This window comes from Camellia sinensis, chromosome 11, assembly GCF_055761805.1.
Source record: "Camellia sinensis isolate YWXY chromosome 11, ASM5576180v1, whole genome shotgun sequence".
Taxonomy (NCBI): domain Eukaryota; kingdom Viridiplantae; phylum Streptophyta; class Magnoliopsida; order Ericales; family Theaceae; genus Camellia; species Camellia sinensis.
Genome location: NC_138971.1, coordinates 54,422,557 through 54,441,455, shown reverse-complemented (window position 1 = coordinate 54,441,455; position 18,899 = coordinate 54,422,557). Strand labels below are relative to the sequence as shown.

General features: G+C 33.8%; 1 long non-coding RNA gene across 1 annotated transcript; it reads left to right on the top strand.

Annotated features, from left to right (window-relative positions):
* Positions 1-723: 723 nt before the first annotated feature.
* Positions 724-12,647, top strand: LOC114273671 (uncharacterized). Its single transcript, XR_014343922.1, has 2 exons — positions 724-2,867; positions 12,208-12,647. It is a non-coding gene; the product is annotated as an uncharacterized LOC114273671 (long non-coding RNA).
* The last annotated feature ends 6,252 nt before the right edge of the window (positions 12,648-18,899 follow it).

Genomic DNA, 18,899 nt, shown 5'->3' with positions numbered 1-18,899 from the left:
ATCCCATTAAAGATGATAATGAGAATGAACCTGTTGGTTTATCTCTCTTTCTTCAGCTTGAAAATGAATTATCTGATCTAAGTATAAATAGTGGCATAAGTTATTAAATTTTTTTTAAACATAATTTTTGCCCTCTTTTGCTCGAAGCAAAAAAATACTGATTCTGTTGATTTTTGTATTTTTTTATATTTATTTTGTAGAACGTATGCTTATTTCATGTACCACAATCGCTTGTTCGATAATGGGAATTATCGTTATAACATGATCCATAAGTCATGGGATTATAGCATGGTTAATAGGGATAGTTTTTGTACTATGATGATATTATACGATGACACCTCATACATGATCATTTGGTGGATGAGGGTATCGACATATTTTATATTTTACAAGTTTACGAATAAGGAGAAACTAAATATCGATACCCAACAGGCTATTAGAGTTTTGTCTTTTTTGAGAGATGCCTATTCTCATTTTGGAAAGGTAAATTTGTACTTTTTAAATTGTTTATGGTTATTAATTTTTATTTTTGACTTTTATTTTATTTGATAACGTACAAAACAGTAGAATTGACGAATCAACAATAGAAAAGTTCTTGAATAAATTGTTTCCTGATTTCATTTCGAAATTATATTTTGAATTTGTCAAAAAGATAGCTTGTAGATACTCAATCATGTATGGGTAAACAAATATTGTTTATATTATTTACTTGTTAGTTGTTAGTCTAAATTGGTTCACCGACTTATTGTTTGTGCTGTTTCTTTCTTTGTTTCTTACTAGTAGTAACTTCTTTCTTTCTCACTCCCACACTCTGTGTTCTGTGAAGCAAAATTTCATAAACTCTTCCTATGGGAAGGAAGGAAACCCGGTTCGGAAATGGGACAATTTCATACCTTTATAAAGAAAGAAACAACGTAAACAATAAGTCGGTGAACCTATTTGGACTAACAAGTAAATAATGTGAACATTATTTGCTTACTTAGATATGGTTGAGTATCGACAAGCTATCTTTTTGACGAACTCAAAATATAATTTTGGGATGGCATCAGGAAACAATTTGTTCAAGTACCTTTCTATTGTTGATTCGTCAATTCCATTGTTCTGTACGTTATCAAATAAAATTAAGCAGTCAAAAATAAAAATTAATAACTATTAGTAATTTAAAAAATACAAATTTACCTTTCTAAAATGAGGGTAGACATCTCTCAAAAAAGATAAAAATCAAACATCCCGTTAGTATCGATCTTGGGTTTTCACCTTATTTGTAAACTTGTGAAATATAAAATCTGCCGGTACCCTCGTCCACTAATTGATCATGTATCCAGTGTCCTTGTTTAATGTCATCATGGTACATAAATTACTCTTATTAATCATGCTATAATCCCAAAACTTATGGATCATGTTATAACGATCATTCCCATCATCGAACAAGGGATTGTGGTACATGAAGTAAGCATATGTTTTACAAAATAAATATAAAAAACACAAAAATTAACCAAATCAGTAGTTTTTGCTTTGAACAAGAGGAGGCAAAAATTAGGTTTAAAAAAAGTTTAGTACCTTGAGCCACCATTTATACTTAGACCAGGGAATTCATTTTCAAGATGAAAAAAGAGAGATAAAGCAACAGGTTCATCCTCACTACCATCTTTAGTGAGATATTATTTTACAACTTGCAATACCAAAAACTTGAGATCATCAAGATCTTTCTTCATTCCGTATTCGAAATCAACTATAGCATGCATAATACATATATATTTAAGCAGCAAATCTAGAAAATGGAGTAAATATATAGGATACTAGTTCAAAATATATTTTATAAGTTTAGTATACCTATATCTTGCTTATAGTTAAAGTTTGCTAGTTTAATGGTACTGGTTTCTGACACTATAACACCGTTTATTAAGTTGTCATGGTATAGTCCTTAGTAATGAAGAGCTCAAATGCCATTTGTGATCCCTGAAATTATATAAATACGTACATAAACCACATGAAAAATCAAGCAAAAAAGTCAATTTTTTTAAATAAAATAAAACAAAAAAAGAAATTAATGAAAGAAACAACCAGTCTTGTTTAAATTTATAACAAATTGTAAAATTTAATAAACATTGTTTTACTTAAATGGGTAAGGAATTCTTTAGTCATGGAAATGACTATTGTGCCATTAGAATTATACTACTAAATATTCAATTGCATGTTCAACCAATCGTTGAATCTTTCAAATATTATGGCAATATAGCCATTTTGATAGTCTACATCCAAGTCCAAAATATTGGCTATATTAGGATTGTGCATTGATTGGAGAATTTTCTGAACTATCTCAGCTTCTGCTTGCATTTTATAAAATCGTATAGTCACTGGAAATTGATTTCCGTTTGTCAAGTTAGACCAAGTTGTTAAATCATGGAATGTCCGGTAGTCAACTCTTCCCGCGAGACGATATCTAATGGTTAAACTTTTTGCATCTTTTTAAAATAAAATAAATAAAATAAAATCATAATCATAATAAATACATAAATATAAAAAAGAAACATACCAGAATACAATTGGAAGAAAAAATGAGATTATACATTACCCGGTAAAACTCTCTTATAATTTGAAGTTATTGTCTCACAATATGTCACCCCCAGTCTCTGAAACTCCAAAGTTCCTACTTGATGGTGTTTGGGAAATACTTATTCAGGAATGGTTCCTTGAATTGCTCCCAAGTCAAGGTTGAAATGTCGCAAGTACTTTTCATCAGTGATCATCTTCATCATCCAATTCATATACAGCTAGGGCAATTCAGTCGGCATGTTCGGTAATTCCCATTGTATCCAACATTTTCTCGATCTAGCGGAGCCAATTCTTCTCTACCCACGGGTTTGGTATGTGATTTCGTGTATCCATCGTCTATTGCATGCTTTATTGTTTCAAACACCCTAGGATAATTGAACTTTAACTTCAAGATTAATTAAATTACTCTTGAGGAATCGCCTCTGTAAGTAGAACACAATTTACACCTCACCAAATTATGAACAGAATGGTGGATATTCGTGCCAACGGCTACCCAGGGCTACCAAAAAATGAGCAATAACAACCAGGGCTGTGAACAGCAACGCAGAAATGCTGTACCTAGGAACCATTACATAGAGGATGGGCCAATGTCTGCAAGAATTGAAATCCCTAATCATTTTGGAACCTAGATTTTGGAAGAATTGGGACAGTTAAGAGGGAATAGGCAGGATAGTAGAATCCATTTTTTCTTGGAGTTTAGAAAGTACTACACATATATTGGCACATAAGTTTACAACACATCACTAGGGGTTCCTGATTACAAATCTAAGCCTGGTGGTTTTTGGACTAGTCGAGGCCCTCTTTTGGGTCGTTTTCCTGAGATGAGGTAATTGCTTGCCCAGTGTTATTAAAGGCAATAGGCGCACCAAAGGCGCCAAGGTCTCCTGGGGCATAGGCTCAAGGCGAGGCACAGGCTTCACCGAAGTGAGGCGCACTTTGTACGGGAAAAAAAAAATATAATTTAATATAAGTAAATAATTTAGGGTTCAACATAAATAAAATGAAATGTTATACATTTAGTGTTTTTTGAAGATTATGAATTAGGGCTAATTTTTCTTCTATAATTGATTAGGGGTTGAATACTTAATGTATTGGCATCTGTAATAAGAGTAGGGATCTTATGTAGTTGCACCATATTAAATCAATGGTTCGATTTTAAACAAAACCAATTAAAGCAAGCCTTGGGCCAATTAGGCACCTTATCACAGTTGTCTGGCCTGGAACGCTACAAGGCATAAACCTTGGCCTGGGCGGGACTTGGGCCTAGGCGCATGCCTAGGCGCGCCTTTAATAACACTGTTGTTGCCCCGACGTGAAGCATGGTGACCCCTGCGCATCTCCTACTCTTGATACTCGGGGGCATGATCAAAAGGGAAGCTCAATTAATCTAGTTGGGCGGAACCCTAGTTCAAGTGCTACCTTCGGATAATAAAAGTCCCAGCTCTCAGCTTGTGGAATGTGCCAAAATCGTAGCCCGTTCTATAGTGCCTCGAAAGTTATTTCTATAAATATTTGGTCGTCTTTCTCAGGCTCAAGTGCATGCTGGGGGCCCGATACTGACTCTTGAGTTGGCGTCGGATCATGGCCCTCTTTTGATCGGGGTGAGATAGGGATGCACTTCCTCCAACTTTTTTACCTCTTCGATTAACCTTTCCTTTCCCGCTCTTACACCCGAGGTCATAAACTTGCTGGTCAAGAAGTTCAATGCGTTGTTTCCCTTGAAAGCGGTAATAACCCCCGAGGTCGTGGTACAAGACGTTTGGCGGGTTATTGGCCATCCTACGTTAAAGGAAATCTCTTATTAGTCTCTTGTTAATATTAAATAAAAGTGTTACAGTAATGCATTAGTGTATAAGGAAAAAGGTAACTAGAGTGCCAAATCAAGTTACACAGGTTAAGGGTTAAACTTAAGCTCTGATACTAAGTCGTGGCGCCTCAAATCTAAGGTTTGAGGTCAAGGCAACGCCACTAAAGAGTTCTTTGGTCAATAACCAAGTAAGATCTCCGGAAGGTCATAGGAGTCAATATAGCTTTCATTTTAAGTCCACCACTTTAGATAGTAAGTTATTTTTTTGACAAATCTTAAGAAGTGATATTCACACAAGATCTCATATGTAATGCGGATATAGGTATAGGATTACAAAAAGATTTATGTATATAAGCAAATCATAATTGCAGAGTTACAAATTTTAATTACAAAACAAGTTCCATCATGATGACAATCCCAAAAAGAAAATAAAAGCACGGATGGACTTGTAACAAAATGGCTTCTAACTTCGTTTAAGATAGCCAGAAATCTTCAAATGCCTTCGGCTCCTCGTCAGCCCCTTTCGACACCTGCATGAAATGCCATGAGTTTGGAATGCCCAGTAAATGCATACACATCCCTTCCTTTTTTCCCAATCCAATACGCTTACAAGTATACAACTAAATATTTTAAACATGATGAACAAGTAAACAATTAGAGAGTTACAAGGTTAGGTGCCTACATTTAGAAATCCTTCAAAGAGATTTCATCCTCCCAACCACAAGAATCGAACTTGGTTTATTTGGTAGGTCTCCTCTTTTGTTGCTTTGTAGACTTTACCCTGGATGCCTACAATTGTTACATACCGTGTAGCGCCAACTAAGGACTTCAAAAGAGACGGTAAAAGGGCCTTGCCCATTCCTTCCTTACACCAAGCTCCTAGGGTCCGAATATAACCAATTCATTCAATGGTTTTGAAATACCACTTGCGCAAGACTTTACTTCAAATAGGGAACACGTCTCGCCAACCAATTCAATTCAAATACAACATTATCTCATAACATTATTCAATTGATCGAAACGCAGTTACCATCCCAATTAAGTTTCCCGTTGAGTTAGATGCTTTAAATTAAAGTTAGAACAAATTTATTAAGATAATAATTTCTATATAAGCATGTGTATCACCAAGGGACTATTGTAAGGAACGTAATTATAACACATGCAAATATCATATCAAGACATGAACAAGTGATAATAAGCACATGCATGAAGTTAAGAACATAAATTCATCAGCAAAAGTAAATTTTCAAATTTGGTGCACTTTAAATATTGCAATTAAAGAGACATTTTTAAATTTTTCCTAAACCTCGCCTTTCCGTAGTTTGTAGAAAATTTTATCTACTTTTTAGAATATTTTTCAGAAGTGGCATAGCTTTCCTAGATTTTTAGTTATTTAAGAAATACTTCAATGCTGTCTAGATTCGTCAACTGTTACGAAAATCGGGTTTTCCCTCAAACCGCTCACTCTTTTTCGATAATTTTTTTTTTTCATGAAAGCTAACACTTAGAGGAAGGTTATGACATAAAAATGAGGTTAAGGAGATTTTCTTGTATTTTTCTAGAACTTTTGCAAGTGGGCTGCAAATACCAGTTCTTTAAGCACAAAGCTTGAAATACGAAAAAAAGTAAGAAAAGAGGGTAACTATGGATAATTTTTCATTTCTATTATGATGAAAACGTGCTAAATAATATGTATTTAACTCAAAATTTTGGATTGAAGGTGTGCCTATTGAAATTATGTGAGATAGGTGTAGAAAAATATAGCTTTGTACCAGAGAAAGCACAAGTAAGGGTGGAACAATGCTCAACTCTTTTCATTTTTAACGAAAGAACACCATTAGAACACATCTGAAAATAATGTTTAAAACCTCTAAGAAGATGTATTTGAAAGAGCTAAATAAAAGGTACGGTGGTAATGTGGCTGGCTTGTTATCTAGATTGGATGTTTGCACAATTTCTCCTCTCCTCCACCACCAAACTGTCTTTTTTTCTTTCTCTCAGCCGTGGGATTAGTGTGTGAGCGTGTATGTGTGTTCAACAAGTGGGGGTGACTGTATATTTATAGGGGAAAAAAATGGTAAAAAGACTATTTTGCCCTTGGTTCTAATTCAATTGAATAGTGCTTTGATTTAGTTTGAATATAATGGAATAAGGGATGATTAGGATCTTAATTATGATCTAGTTAGGCTTAGGTCTAATTTAATTCCTTCTAATTACAAGTACATGCATATATACCAAGATTTGTTCTTGTTTCAAAAAACTTTTAGCTTAACTTAACTTTCTCAAATTATTGCCAATATCAATATCAATTGATAAAGCTGTCTTTTGCAATTTTAGTTTGAGTTCAAACTTCTTAGAATTTGATTTGGAACCCAGTTTGACTATGAACCCTACCAACTTTACATGGCTTAGATGAATTATAAACCCCTCCTTTTGTGTCAATAAGTTTGTTCCAAAAGCATAAATTTGAGGGTATAGTCTTTTTGCACAGTATACTACTCACCGGAGTGAAAAAGCATGGGTTAAAGTTGCATTTGGTTGTAGATAAATATTCTTTTGACAATGTTGTCAATTTCCTATGATTTCTATTTAGAAAAACAAAAAACACAGAAGAAAATTAACAGCATTCTCATTATATGGATCCTATAGTGGCTCGGGTTAAGACTCGATCCTTTTATATTATTTGGTTCGAAATTTTGTGTCTATTGGTGTTGTTGGCATCTGTTCTAGTTATATGTAATCTCTGGGTTGTGAATTGAATCTTTAGGTTGTGTTTTGAAACAGGTTGGGTTTAGTATTTCTGGGGAGGTTTTGCCTGTTTTATCTTGGGTTCGCTTGAGCAGTGGGTTGGTCCCTCAAGCAGTCTTTCGTTTCTCCCAGATTCAGGATTTGCAGTCAGAACTTTTAGGAGCAGGGTATTCTTCGCTCGAGCAATGTTTTGGTCACCCGAGCAATCATTTTGCAGTCTGAATTACTAAGAGCTTGTATTCTGCACTTGAGCGGTCTATTTTGCAAGGTTAACCTTCTGGGAGTTTGGTTTCTTCGCTCGAGCCTAGTTTTGGTCGCTCGAGCGATGTGGTGTGTCTGATGCTCGAGCGGTCTGTTTGTATAAAGCTGTGGAAAAAGATCCTTTTTTGACTTCTCTCTCTCTCTCTCTCTCTCTCTCTCTGTGTGTGTAAAGTTTCTAAACCCAATTTCTCTCATCTCTCTAAAATTCTTGCCTAAATCTTCCGTGAATTGGGATTAAAGGCAGAGCTTGAGGGGAGGAACGTTTTAATCTGAAAAAATTTGAGTTTCTCTTCGTCAGTTTGGGATTGTTCTTTGCTTCTTCCTCTTTTCTGGTTTGAGGTTGGGATTTCTTTAATGTTTTATATGATATTTAGCTTCATTATATGCTCCTTGAATAGTGTAACACTTTGAGGGATTTGGATTTGATTTGGGTTTAAATTAATTTATAAAAGAGGGGTTTTGGGATGGTTTCCTTTGAAATGTTGTTGGAATGATTTTGTTGATGAAAAGTATTGAAACGACGAAAATTGCTTTTAAATGAGGCTTTTTGAAAGAAACAGATGTTTGAAATTATGGAAACTTTTAGAGATTATTAAATTAAACAATGAAGGAAATGGATGAAATTTTAAAAGAATGTTATTATTCTTGTTTGAGTTGAAAAAGAGGAGATTGAACATGTGATTTTTACTCTTATAGTGATTGAGACCCCCTCTCCTCCCCACCCCCACCACCCCTACACACACGTGGGGGTTGGTGATTGGAGGAGAAGAAAAAAAAAAAATTGGCCAATCACCGGCCAATGGGGGTCGTGGGGGTGACCCCTAGTATGTTTGGAAAGAATTTTTGGACTTTTTAAAAAAAAAATGTAAAAAACATGTGAAAGGAAATAATATAAATAAAGTGAACATGAGTAAAATGATAGTTTTGCCCTTCCAAAATTTGTTGTGCAATCTGTGATCATGTGACTTCACCTGACATGCTGTCAAGTGAAGTGATGCTGCAGCAGTACAAGCAGCAGGTCACCTATATGCCTGGGAAATATGAAACTGTTGGCATAGCTTTCTTAGATTTTTAGTTATTTACGAAATACTCCAGCGCTGTCTAGATTCGTCAACTGTTACGAAAATCAGGTTTTCTCTCAAACTGCTCACTCTTTTTCGATAAAACTTTTTTTTTTTTCATGAAAGCTAACACTAAAAGGAAGGTTTTGACAAAAAAATGAGATTAAGGAGATTTTCTTGCATTTTTCTTTGAATTTTTGCAAGTGGGCTGCAAATACTGGTTCTTTGAGCACAAAGCTTGAAATAAGAAGAAAAAAAAGTAAGAAAAGAGGGTAACCATGGATAATTTTTCACTTCTATTATGATGAAAATATGCAAAATAATATGTATTTAACTCAGAATTTTGGATTGAAGGTGTGCCTATGGAAATTATGTGAGATAGGTGTAAAAAAAGATAGTTTTGTACCCTATTAAGAGAAAACACAAGGGTGGAACAAATCTCAACTCTTTTCATTTTTAACCCAAGAACACCTTTAGAACACATTTGAAGGTAATGTTTAAAACCTCTAAAAACGTGTATTTGAAAGAGGAAAATAAAAGATATTGTGGTAATGTGGCTTACTTGTTATCTAGGATGTTTGCATAATTTTTCCTCTCTACCACCACCAAACTGTCTCTTTTTTCTTTCTCTCAACCATGGGAGTAGTGTGAGTGTGTATGTGTGTATGTGTGTTCAACAAGTGGAGATGAGTGGTATTTTTATAGGGGAAAAAAATGGTAAAAAGACTATTTTGCCCTTGGTTCCAATTCAAATGAATAGTGCTTTGATTTAGTTTAAATATAATAGAATGAGGGACGACTAGGATCTTAATTATGTACTTAATTATTATCTAGTTAGGCTTAGGTCTAATGTAATTCATTCTGGTTACAAGTACATGCATATATACCAAGATTTGTTCTTGTTTCAAAAAACTTTTAGCTTCGCTTAACTTTCTGAAACTATTGCCAATATCAACTGAGATTGGTAAAGCCGCCTTTTGCAATTTGAATTTGAGTTCAAACTTCTTAGAATTTGATTTGGAACACAGTTTGACTATGAACCCTACCAACTTTACATGGCTTGGGTGAATTATAAACCCCTCCTTTTGTGTTAATAAGTTTGTTCTAAAAGCATAAATTTGATGGTATAGTCTTTTTGCACAAGATACTCCTCACCGGAGTGAAAAAGCATGGGCAAAAGTTGCATTTAGTTGTAGATAAATATTCTTTTGCAACGTTGTCAATCTCCTGTGATTTCTATTTAGAAAAACAAAAAGCACAAAAGAAAATTAACAGCAGTCTCACTATATGGTGCCTATAGCAGCTCGAGTTAAGACTCTATCCTTTTATACTCTTTGGTTATGAATTTTGTGTCTATTGGTGTTGTTGGCATCTGTTCTAGTTATATGTAATCTTTGGGTTGCGAATTGGATCTTTAGGTTGTGTTTTGAAAGAGGTTAGGTTTAGTATTTCTAGGGAGGTTTTTCCTGTTTTATCTTGGGTTCGCTCGAACAGTGGATTAGTCGCTCTAGTGGTTTTTCGTTTTTCCCAGATTCAGGGTTTGCAGTCTACTCTTTTGGGAGTAGGGTTTTTTTCGCTCGAGCAGTGTTTTGGTCATTCAAGCGGTCTGGTTGCAGTCTAAATTACTGAGAGTTTGTATTCTGCGCTCGAGCGGTGTTTTGTTCTGTAGGATTAATCTTCTGGGAGTTTGATTTCTTTGCTCGAGCCTTGTTTGAGTCGCTCGAGCGATGTGCTGTATTTGATGCTCGAGCAGTATTTTGTTCACTCGAGCAGTCTGTTTGCATAAAGTTGTGGGAAACAAATCTGTTTCACTTCTCTCTCTCTCTCTCTCTCTCTCTCTCTCTCTCTCTCTCTATAAAGTTTCTAAACCCAATTTCTCTCATCTCTCTCTAAAAATCTTGTCTTTGAATCTTGCCACCATAGTGTTTTGGGATTAAAGGTAGAGCTTGAGGAGAGGAACGCTTTTATTTGAAAAAGTTCGAGTTTCGTCTCCGTTAGTTTGGGAATGTTCTTTCCTTCTTCCTCTCTTCCGGTTTGAGGTAGGGATTTCTTTAATATTTTACATGATATTTAGCTTCATTATACGCTCTTTGAATAGTGTAGCACTTTGAGGGATTTGGGTTTGATTTGGATTTGATTTGGGTTTGAATTGATTTATTTTGGGATGGTTTCCTTTGAAATGTTGTAGGAATGATTTTGTTGATGAAAAGTATTGGAAACTATGAAAATTGCTTTTAAATGAGGCTTTTTGAAAGAAACAGATGTTTTGAAATTATGGAAACTTTTGGAGATTATTAGCTTAAACAATGAAGGAAATGGATGAAATCTTAGAAGAATGTTATTATTCTTGTTTGAGTTGGAAAAGGAGATTGAACATGTGATTGTTACTCATATATTTAAATTTTGGAATTTATATCTATCACTTGGAATTTATCTTTTGAATTGAGATATCTGTCTTGGCTATCAATGGAAGATAGCATTGATTGTTGTAGAAATTGCATATGAACTAGGTTAACGAAAACCCATTCACTCGTGCATTCAAATTGAACATATGTTTTATACTTATGCATTGAAAAGTATCGTTTTGAGAAAAATGAGTGAATATCTTGGTGAATCTGATTCGGGGGTATGGTTGTGGTTAATTAAGTTGGCCTTTGCGTCATTGGTGAAAGTTTAGAAATCCGCGTGGTTAGGATGCCATCCTTCGGGTTAGTTGCCGGTAAAGTGGCTTTGGTAGTACTTTTATAGTCTACTTGTAGACACGTATCTAGAAATTCCCAGTGTGTATTTACCACCATGTTTTCTGTTTTGGAAACAATGATTTATAAACTGTGATATAAACTTGGCATTGTATTGTTTTGAAAAAGGGAAAGCGCATTTTTATGATAGCATTTCATATGTATTCATCATATGACTTTGTTGAGCATCACACAGATCATTAAATTTATATCTACTAGGCATTAGGTCACCCTATGTGAAAGCAACTTTCAGGAGCTGATAGTATGCCTCTGCCAACAAGGGGATAGGTTGGGAGGGCAGTGGAGCTGGACGTTTATTTTTGTTTTGTACAAGTCTAGGGCTTTATTTGTATTGGGTTTTAACCCACTTTTGTAGTAACCAAGCAATGTCTTAAAAATTTGTAGTCGTTAGGGCATGAACTTATCTTTGTTTCTTTTGTTTCTATATATTTGTCACATGCTATAGATTCATCAATCCTAAATTATGAATCTATAATTTACAATGCTTGCCATCGCTTTAGTTTTTGTTTTCCTTTTCCTTTCTTGGACTCATGGTTCTAATAGGTTTTGTATTAATAGAGAGTAAAGTTTTGTTAACCATTTGCTAGTTGTCGTGAAAATGATATAAATACATAAATTAAGGGTCTAAATGGGATAGTTTTCATTTTTTGATTTGTGATTTTCTTATTTGAACCTCCTTGATGAAAATATTTGAATTTTTGGAAATATTTTTTGGTGAACAATTCTGTGAGATGCCTTTTCTGTACAAAATTTAATTTTATTGCTTATATGGGTTAAAAAATCTGATCCTAATATTTCAGTTGTGCTTCTTTTTCTCTTCTTTTTGTTTTTGGGTGCTTTTTTTTTTTTTTTGCCTTCACCCCCTTTGTGTTTTATTTGACATCCATAACTACTGTTGGGAGTTCTATTTTTCTAGCAGTTGGTTTCTTACCTATTGATTTTTATTTTTATCAATTTGTATCCTTTTATCATTATTATCTTTTTCTCTATTAAAAAAAAAAAAACTCTTTTGCAGATCATTTTCAATGATGAATAAAAGTGTGGAGCATAGAGTGTTAGTGAACCCCCTTGAGGAGCTGCATGTTTCGATGTTTTCTTCAACTCGAGCAATAGAGAGAGATTGTACAAACCATTGCCTGAGCTAGTGTCGCTGGAGAAAACAGCTCATTTTTGACAATTTACACTGTCAGATTACAAGCAAAGGTTCTTCAGTAAAGAGTTGGAGGGAAAGACCTTCACAAATTACTATAGGCTTTGAAACACAAGATAGACTTACATCTATGATTTGTGTCATATAAACAATAATGATTGTCAATGTTATTTGTGAAATTATGAATTTATAATTGTCAATGTTGAATAATTTATTCTCTACTAAAATTTGTACTCTTGTTGAACAAATTTTTATTGAAAATTATGAAGCTATAAGATGAGAAAGCAATGTTCATGGTGTAACAATATTGAGAATATTAAGCGCTATATATTGGTGACTCAATTGGGTGTCTTTATATAGGGTGAGCGATTGTACTATTTTTTACATCTTTTAATTGTGCATCATAAAGGACATTGGCCAGTATGACAGCATTTTATAAACTTGGAAGTGATTGAGATCTCCTCTCCTCCCCACCCCCACCATCCTTACACATGGGGGTTGGTGATTGGAGCAGGAGAAAAAAAAAAGATTGGCCAATCACCAGTCAATGGGGGTCGTGGGGGTGACCCCTAGTATGTTTGGAAAGAATTTTTTGACTTAAAAAAAAAAATGTAGAAAAGATGTGAAATAAAATAATATAAAGAAAGTGAACATGAAGAAAATGATAGTTTTGTCCTTCCAAAATTTGTTGTGCAATCTGTGATCATGTGATTTCACTTGACATGCTGTCAGGTAAAGTGATGCCGCAGCGGTACAAGCAGCAAGTTACCTATAAAGAAAAATGTTTAGGAGCACTAAATTGAGAGCACTAAAGGAGCTCTAGAGAATGGGTCTCACTGACTGATGTGATATTTTAGTCTTAAGTTTTTTTTTTTTTTTTTTTTTGAATTTCCACCTCATTAATGGTCTATTAGTGCTCCCAAATTAGTGGGATGTATCATTGTTGTACCTATAAATATGAAACTGTTGGCACATATTGTTGGTATGCATATAAAGGACTTCACGGATGTGTATATGTGAAATTATTTGTACAAAAAAAAAAAATCTACAATTTGGACTTCACCATAATTTGGAAAAATAGACAGAAAAAAAAATGTTGCAATTTGATTGACGAAAATATTTTGTTATAATTTGTGGAAAGTAATAAATTTATTAAATTTATTTTGAAAAAATATTTTCAAAACTCATTGCGAAACAAGTTTCACAAGTTCCCTAGTAATTGTACATATGTCAAAACTCTTTTGAAATCTTCATTTCAAACTCATGACCACATCAATATCAAAGTGTTTGCAAAACTCTATTTTTTTCACAAAATATATACGAAGAAATCAAATATTAGACTTCATGAATTTCGTATTCCAAAAAAGAGTTGTCATTAAAAAACTGTTAATTTACGAAAATGTTATGTTGTGATTTGTGAAATGTTATCAGTTTGTTTGGCTCGATTTTTCAAGAATCACAGATCAAAAAATTATAATTTGAAGTATTTCTTTTCATTTTCTAAGCAATTACTTTAATTATGCACCTAACATAAAAACACTAAAAAAATATAATAGTTGTGAAAAAAAATTTGGAAAATTAAATTCAAAAAATAAAAAACAAGTTGTTAAACAATGCAGTACATGTGCTGTGTTTAAGGGTGTAATAATGGCCCGGCCTGGCCTAATCAGGCTTCGTGGGCTCACGTTTTTTAGCGTCCCGACCCGACCCATGGGCCAAAAGGGGGGCCCCAAGCCCACTCATAATAAGGGCCTGGGCTCGGGCCTTGGTCCGTGAGTCGGGCCTAGTCGGGCTTTTTTTTTTAATATTCGAAATAAAAAATTAAAAAAAAAATTATACTAGAGTATTTTAGTTACGATTAATGAAATGTTTTGTTTGGTTATGTAATGTTTCATGGTGATATTTAAATTTAATTATGTATGACTTATGTTTTTTTAATTATTAACTTATAACTAAAAAAGTATGCAATTATGTAATTTTTTTCTTTCAAAATGAATAATTTTATATATATGAAATTGAAACTTTCAATATTGCAATATTAAATTATTTATATAACATTTATTGAATGAATAATTTTTATTTCAAAATGAAATAAAATATTACAAAAATTGATATTATTAAATAAATTAGGTGTAGATTACTGATGATGGTATAGCAATTGCATCACTATAGGTCAAGTACATCCTAACTAGGTTGGCACGTATTAGCCTACTAATCATTTGCATTATACTCCACCTCAATAATCTAATACAAAAAAAAAAAAAAAAAAAAAAACCAAGAAAAATACGAAATGAAATGAAATAGTAAAAAATAAATTGTTGATCAATCATCGGAGGAGACAGACATTTCAGTCGCTTTGCCCGATGATATGTCATCCAAATCATATTGAATTCACTCATTTTCACTAAAATTTTGTCTTCTTGTAAGGGCATGCATATAATCTCTAGACATCATCAGTGCCTCAACCATTTCGGGTGAAAGCCTGCTCTTGTAGTCATTCAGTACCCGTCCATCTGCACTAAAAGCAGTTTCCGAAGCAACTGTAGAAATAGAAACGATTAGTATATCACGGGCCATCTGTTCTAAAATGTCAAAATTATCGGAATCATCCACTGACAGGCTTTCCAAATAATGCCGGAATTAATGTCGGTAACATTAAATTAATTAATAAATTTAATTAAACTAATTAATGCTACTCATTAATTATTAATTAAATTTATTAACTACTCATTTTTTTATTAATTATTTATGCACATATATTAATTATTATTTTTTAGTGATTGAAGTTACACATTATTTAAATTAATTATTAATTCTTATATATTGTTTTACTTGCATTACTATGGATCCTAATATGCCAAATGTTTATGTCGATGTTGATACATGTACTACACAACATGAATCTGTTGATTCTCCTTTTAATATCCCTATTCCAATAGTTGGATCATCATCTAGGAGCAGAAGTAGTAGTGTTTGGGAATATTTTGAAAAAATATCTATAAATAATCATGATGGCACAATTACATTTAAAGCAAAACGTAAATATTGTGCACGTTTACTTAGTGTTGCATCTGCAGGGGGTACTAGTCATTTAAAAAGGCATTCTGACAAATATTTACAAAGTAAACAACCTGATATTCGAAGTCAAATGCAATTAGAGGCTTCATCAGCTGGTAATTTGCACACATTTTCATATGATCCTATACGTGCACAAAATTCTGTAGTTGATTATATTATTAAAAAGAACAACCTTTTAGTACTAATGAATGTCCTGATTTACCAAAATGATTTACGAAAGTTTTGCACCATAATATCAAAGTTTTTCAAGAAATACTATTAGAAACATGATTTTAAATAAATTTGAGGATATTAAAGGTGAATTATTTGATATCTTTAAAAATTTGAATGGAAGAGTTTGTTTAACATCTGATCTGTGGTCAAATAATGGTTTTAAATATCAATGTATCACTGCACATTTTATTGATAATTATTGAAAATTAAATAAAAGAATTATTTCATTTAAATTAGTTGAACTTCCATACACTGGTCATTCGCTTGGTGTAGAAATAAGAAATGTATTACATAAGTGGGCTTTACAAAATAAAATATTTACGATTAGTTTAGATAATGCATCATATTATAATCAAACTGTAGCCCATTTAAAATCAACTTTACAATTACTTGTTGATGGTGATTTATTTCATGTTCGTTGTTGTGCCTATATTTTAAATTTGATTGTTAAAGAAGCTATGCATGTATACAAAACTTCTGTACTTGTAATAAAAATGCAGTTGTTATTATTATGTCTTCTGGTAATCGAATTTCAGAATATAGAAAGATTTGTCAACGATATGTCATTTAGAAAATTAATTTTAGATGTATTCAACATATAATATGTTAAAAATAGCTTGTAAACAAAGAAAAGCAATAGATTTATTTTTTGTAACAACATCAATAGGAGGAGTACTGACACCCACTGAATTTAATTGGCGCCAAGTAGCCTTGTATAAAGATTTTTTAAAAGTTTTCGATACTTCAACAAAATTATTTTCTTATATATATATAAATATATATATTCCTACTTCACCATTTGTTTTACATATGCTAGCAGAAATAATTAAAGTTTTCATAAAATATATGGGTAATGAATATTATGTAACCATTATTACTTCAATGAAAGAAAAATTTGATAAATATTTTCATCCTTTGCCTCATCTATTAGGTTTAGCCATAATAATTGATCCTAGGTGTAAAGAAGTTGGTTTACAAGAATTTTTAGAGCATATTTTCGCTGATCAAATACAGTTTGCCCTTATTATGCAATCATGCAACATATTATTTCAAGAATACAGGGCAGCTGTATTTGTAAATACACCTACACACTACACTGGAAGTCCAATCTCAAGGCGGGAGATTAAGTATTTTCACAGCAATAAAAAGTAGAAGAATATCTCAACATATAAGTGTAAGTAGTTCTGAACTATAACGTTATTTGGAAAGCCCGTCAGTGGATGATTCCGATAATTTTTATAGCGATCCCGATTGTCCCTTTACTGTTCTGTTGTATTCCGGACTAGGTTCCGTGAAGTTGGTAGTTGTATCTATCTTGTTGTCATCCTTTAATTCCGCTTGATTGAGTTTTAGGATGTTTTGGGCAGGGTTGTTACAGGTTGGTTAGGCCTTGGTTTCAATTCCTTATTGCCCAGTTTTTAGGCGGTCCGCTCGAGCGGGTCTTCTTGCACTCGAGCGGGGATTGCACACCCCTAGTATTTCGTGTCCCTACAAAACTTCTGCAGGTGTGATTTTTACGCTCGAACGGGTTTCTTTACGCTCGAGCGGTAGAGCTCGAGCGAGTTTGTTGGCGCTCAAGCGGGTAGTACCTTTTTTGTGTAAGTTCTGGGAGGGGGAAATCTACGCTCGAGCGGACTGATTTTCGCGCTCGAGCGGATGTGCTTTATTCTTGTGTCTTGGCGCTGGAGCGGGCCTTCTTGCGCTCGAGCGTGTCCAGATTTTTGTTCTTGACGCTCGAGCGTTGTATTCTCCGCTCGAGCGGGAATGTCGTATATCAGTTGGCAACTGGGCATTTTAAAATCACTTTTTATACTCTCTCTCTCTCTCTCTTACTTTCTAAAAAGCCATTTGAGAGCTCCTTTCTCTAAAACCATAACTTCTCTCTAAGTGTTGATCTAGCTAGGGTGTTTTCCTCACCTTTGGTCTTTACGAAAGTTGGGTTGATCGTCGAGGGTTTTACTTTGATCCGAAAATTTCGAGTTTTGGAGCACGTTGAGTTTCGACATCTTCTTCCCTTGAGCTCCGAAGTTGAGGTAGGGATTCCTACTCACTATTATGGTCTTCGACATAGATTATTGGTAGTTTTGATAAGGTGTTGAAGTTGGTTGATTTTGGGACTTAGGGTTTCAAAAGGGTATGAACGAGGGTTTCTTATTTTGATTCTTAAATATGTATTTTGGGTTTCAAAATAATGACTTTGTTGTTGGTTGTTGATATATAGGCCATTGGGTCGATATTGGGAAATGAGGTGGAAAACCCTAATTTGTTGAACAAATTAATTGGTATAATTAATTTGGAAAAAATTGTGGACTTAAGGAATTGAGTTGGAAATAATGAAATTGGCTCATTAAGTTGTGAAATGATCGAGTTGGATTTATAAATCGCTCGCTTTTGAAAACATTGATATTTTATCTGTTGAAACTTTTATTATCTGTTTAGAAATAATTGCTTGGGCTACCGGTAGAGGGTAGTTTTGATTGTTGTAGACAATACATGATGATTAGGCAAACTAAAACTAATCAATTGGATATGTCATAGAGTATGACGGTTGATAGAATACATTAACGTTATGTATTGATTGATGGTGTATATGACCTATGTGTATATACATTGTGTGTGTGGGAGGAGATAGGGGATGTACTCCACGGTTTAGGGGAAGATAGGGGATGGACCTCTAAACCGGATGTTGTTTGGGAAGAGATAGGGGATGGACTCCACTGATACAGCTCATATGCTTGTCAGATAATATGTTGATATAGCTCATAGGCTTATCTTTGGAAGTGTTGAAACAGCTCATATGCTTGTCATTGGAAGTGTTGATACAGCTAATATGCATATCTGTTGAAATGTGGATATAGCTTGTATGCTTGTCTGTCGAGATATTGATATAACCAGTGTGTTTATCTATTGTAAAATGGGAAATGTTTAATATGAGCCATTGTCTCATATAAGCGGTTGGCCAGAGTCTGAGCCGTTGATGTAAATTGTGTAATTGATAAGAAATGGAAAGTGGAATGGAATGGAAATGGGTTATGAATCGGTTTATGGAAATTGAACATTTATCAATTGCTAATGTCTTAATCATTGCTCATACTGTGTTTAGCATATCTCCACTGGGCTGTGGCTCACCCTTTATGGGACATCATTTTTAGGTACAGGTAGCATGCCACCTCCAAGGACATAGCTTGGGAGGCTAGAGGCAGGCGGATTGTTTTGTTTATTTTCTTTTGGTGTATTACATGTAAATTCAAGCCAAGGACTTTATG